This window comes from Monopterus albus, unplaced genomic scaffold, assembly GCF_001952655.1.
Source record: "Monopterus albus unplaced genomic scaffold, M_albus_1.0 scaffold166.1, whole genome shotgun sequence".
Taxonomy (NCBI): Eukaryota; Metazoa; Chordata; class Actinopteri; order Synbranchiformes; family Synbranchidae; genus Monopterus; species Monopterus albus.
The window spans coordinates 2,145,226-2,149,653 of NW_018128046.1; the positions used below are offsets into that span (position 1 = coordinate 2,145,226).

General features: G+C 41.3%; 1 protein-coding gene across 2 annotated transcripts in view; it reads left to right on the forward strand.

Annotated features, from left to right (window-relative positions):
- Positions 1-4,428, forward strand: part of bbs9 (Bardet-Biedl syndrome 9) — a 169,688-nt gene that overhangs the window by 92,861 nt on the left and 72,399 nt on the right. The gene's annotated exons all lie outside the window — the stretch shown is intronic.

Here is a 4,428-nt window from a genome sequence, read left to right on the forward strand (position 1 = left end):
GAAAAACTCCTACCAGAAAAATATTATTCAATCCATTTAAGAACAACACCATGAAGTCATCAGTGTGATATCTAACGGAACGTATCATTGAGTAGCAGCCAAGCTGAACACCACCTCCTCCTCCTCCTGCTTTTCTCTTTTCCTCCCACTTCTGCTCTTCTCTCACTCCTTGTGTTTCTTTTCCTTTTTCTAACTGCTACTGCTTTGTCCTACTTCTCACTTCGCCTTCTCCTCCTCTCTCATCTCTCATACTCTTCCTACTCATCCTCCCCGCTCATAAATATTCCTCATGTCTCACTTTTTCATTTCTTTTTCATCTTTAGTCTTCCAGCAACTCCTCACCATCATTCTTCTTTGGTTTCTCTCTCCCTCTTATGTCCTTCCTGACACTCTTACTTTGTCCTTTTCTTCCTCACCTCATCTTCTCCTCCTGCTCCTGTTTTCTGTCTGATGCTCCTCCTTCTCTACATCCCTCTCATTCATTCCTCTTTTTGTCTCAACTTTACTAACCCTGTGTATTTATCTCTCTCCCTCTCCCTCTATGCTTTCATGTTCCCAACTTCCTTTTTTCTCTTCCTCACTTCCACTTTCCTCCTCGTCCTCTTTTTCTTCTCTCCCTAGCTTCCTAGTGTTTACCAGTAGTGCCTCCTTCTCTTCCTCCCCTTTTTTCTCTCTCTCTTCATCTTTCCTCCTTTTCCATGTGTCAGTCAGCTTTTGAATAGAGTTGCTGACGCTGTCCGTCTGCCTGCTATTCTTGCATGACCCTCATTTTTCCAACCTTATAATGATGATGACACCACCATGTTTACTTCACCAGAATCCATCATCCAGCTGTAAAACCTGCCTCGTACCGGCTTCCTGCACTCTTAACCAGAAAATGCTTTATAGTACCTGAAAATGTTTCTTTAGGCTTGTACCACCACAGAACTATTAAAGTGCTGTAAGGAGAAGCACAAAGTCAGATGGTTTTCTCAGCTTTATGGTGACAAAGAACCATTGAAGAGGAGATGACATGTTTCCAATCAGCAAGCTTGAAGTTTTTTCACAGCCACATAGGGTCATTACTGTATTTCACCAGGTGTTGTTTTTGTATGAAATATATCAGATGGATTTATGACTCACTGTCGTTCTATGTGACTGGTACCCCAGCCAAATAACCTGATCAAAGCCTTCTCTCGGTCCAGCCCAGGATCCAAAGGAATAATGCCCATATTGGTCAATTTCACACCTGAGGCATCGTTCAGACCCACCCACAACGCGCTCTACATCTGCAATGCTCAGTGTGGCGAGTTGCTGCAGCAAATCAAATGTATACACTGAAGCAAACATTTCTGGAGAATTACTGTTTAATGTGAACGCTATGTTTCAGCTCTTTACTTCTTGATCTTGTGACAACTTTCCAGAGTTGTTAAATCCTGCCGGAGTTTAACCTTTGTGCAGTCTTCTGGCATCTGTTAAGCCTTTAAACGCATTAATCTGTTACTCCAACTAGACTTCTTGGATCATATATCATGTCTCAGTGGTACCTGAAGCAACACGACCCCACCGGTGATGTCCCTTGTGTTGTTTTAATGCAAGGCTGATTTTGGCCTCACTCTCTGTGTATTTCTGATGTCCAGCCACAGTATAATCATAGTTTTAGTCACCAAATTCACAGTTGTTCTCTAGCCTTAACTGTACCATAGTTGTCATGCACAAATTTTGTGGAAAGCAAAATTTTAAAAAATGTTGGCACTGAATGCGATCTGGGGTTTTGCAGAATTTTCTAATAATGAATTTGACTGACAGCAGACTTGCTTTACCAGATGTCTTCAGTCCCTCTGTCCATCTTCTACCTCCAAGTGCCATAATCCCTCCAAATTTAGGTAATTTTGGTTGTAATGTAACACTACAACACATACATTATTAATAATATAATGAAAGAATTTTGACTCCATAATACAGCACCACATTGAGCATCAACCACTTAAAACAGTGACACATTCTTTTGCAAACTCACTGAAGGTCTTATTTTAAACAGACCTAACAACTTAAATATGTAAGAAAATACATACTGGCCCATTTGCTTTTATCCAGACAGGTGGTAACTTAATCTGATTGCAGGCCTTGTGAGTTCTGGCTATTGCATGTGTCATATTTAGAGTTAAAGTCATTCCACTGCACTAAAAATCCCCCTACATGCTTTCTTTTCAAATCAGTTTTTGTTATCCCATATTAGGCTTTGTGATTGTCAGTGCGTAAGCATTTAAAGTAAGTGGTCATACTTAAAGCTGATTACAACTTGTACAGTGTAAGTGATGCATGTAGAACTGTACTAAATCCAACCTTTCAGATATTATCTTTTTTTTTTTTTTAGGAAAAGGGAATTCATTGATTTGGTCAAGGGAAGTGATTGTGCGAATAATTTTTTCCTTTGAGACTAACTCTATGGCATTGTTCTCGTGGAGCCGAAACTCATAAATGGCTTTCCCAGTCATGATGAGGATATCAGGACTGAGGGATTGCTGTCTGAACCTCTTTGGGAGTCCTCCAAGGTCGTGTGCTGAGTCCGGGAACACTCTCTCCACAGCCATCCAGTAATGTTGCAGTCATACCTGGGATTTCCCCTTTGTCAGTCCTCATATTCTTGATGCAGTCTGTGAACTGTTTAAGGGCAAGAAACTTACAAGGCTTGATAAAACAAAAATATATTTCAACCAGCTATGTATGTCTTTATCAAAGTGTCAACTGTGAAACAACGAAGTTACGAGACTGTCCTCCTGTTACAAGTACTATGTCATTTTTGCCAGATAGTTATTTTGTGTTAACATGTAACAGTACAGTGACATAATTATCTAAGAATATACTACAATCCTTCTCTTGTCTCTTCAATACAGGAAACAGACTTTTCTCCTATTTCTGCATTAGTAGGAACTTTTAATTTATCGCTCTGACCTCTGTTCAAACCTGCTCCACTCCACCTTTCTTTACATCCTTTCTTCTCATTCTGGAAGATTAATGTCTGTAGTTTAGGTCTACAGACATTTAATTTTCTTGCAGCATGTGGAATGTATGTGTCAGTATGTGCACATGCACGAGTGCCCCACAGTTTCCACAGAAACCTGCAGTTATGCCATTCCCAGTATTTGATAACTTAGTGAGGTATTGTGGTAGGAATAGGTCACTCTGCTGTCTTTTCTTTCCTCTGTTCCTGTTTGTTCATCCTTTGTCTTGCCAGTTGTCTTTTTTTTCTCTAATATCTACCTTTCTTTCTGTCATCTCATCTCTGTGACCTCTTACTGTCTCTCCCCATCTCTCTCTCTGTCATCATCATTATAAGGTTGATTACCTGTCATTATGGCTCATTAGGGGCCTATCAGCATGGCGGCAGGCAGGGGGAGGAGGGGGCTAGGGGAAATGGGAGGGTACTTGTCAACACACCCCCACCCTTCACCCCCTCCTTTATGCACACTATCTCCCCCATTTACTGGGCTGGGTCTCAATTCAGGAGTCTGTGGGATAAGATGGGTAGATGGAGGTGTAGCTGTAGGTGTGTGTGTGTTCACCTGGTATTACTGACATTATGGGGACCAAAACCTGTTTAGACACTTGTGCTGTGAGGACTCGGCCTTCCTTGTGTTACCCCCACCATGTAAATCATTGAAATTTAGGGCGAGAACTTGGTTTAAGGTTGTGGTAAGGTTAGGTTTAGGCAGGTAGTAGTTATGGTTAATGTTAGTATAAGTCACTGGCAGAGTGTTGGGGGTGCAAGCATTGGAATACGAAGTTTCAAAACTGAAGAAACTGGATTATTTTTTGGTTCTGCATCGTTGTCAAACAAAAGAGCACACCCTGGCTAGCAGCACAGCAGTCCCTCCTTCATTACCATAAAGTCATAGATTGGACTTTTCCACATTTGAACATTATAAAGCCAATAGATTTGACCAAGACATACAGTATCATGGAGAACTTTGCATAGAGCAGTGTGAGCAGAATGTCATCCAAATAAATGACTACAGTCATTGTTTTCTAGCTGCAGATGAGTTGCAAGTTAAAGTGATGTAGCAGCACTGTTTTGTGGGTGTTTACATTTGGTGGTCAACACTGCACTGCTGAGGTGAAATATAATTGTTGGTGCACTTGCAGTGATATTTGTTTTGCTAATATAGCTACATGTAATGTAACAGGACCGTGCTTCACTCTGCCCTATTCAGGAATATGTGGCAAAGATATGCACATGTGCCTCCCCGCCCAGGTCCAGAGCCTCTCCTGACTCCTCCTTTTCATCCTCATCCACTTTGCCTCTCCCTCCTTCCATTTCTCTCTCCTCCTACGTTTTTCTTCTTTAGTCTCCTTTTAAACTCTCTCTTTATCCTTCCTTCTCTTCTAATCCATTTCCTTCTACTTCTTCTTCCCTTTTGCCTTTCACTGTTTTTCTTCCCTCTCCTC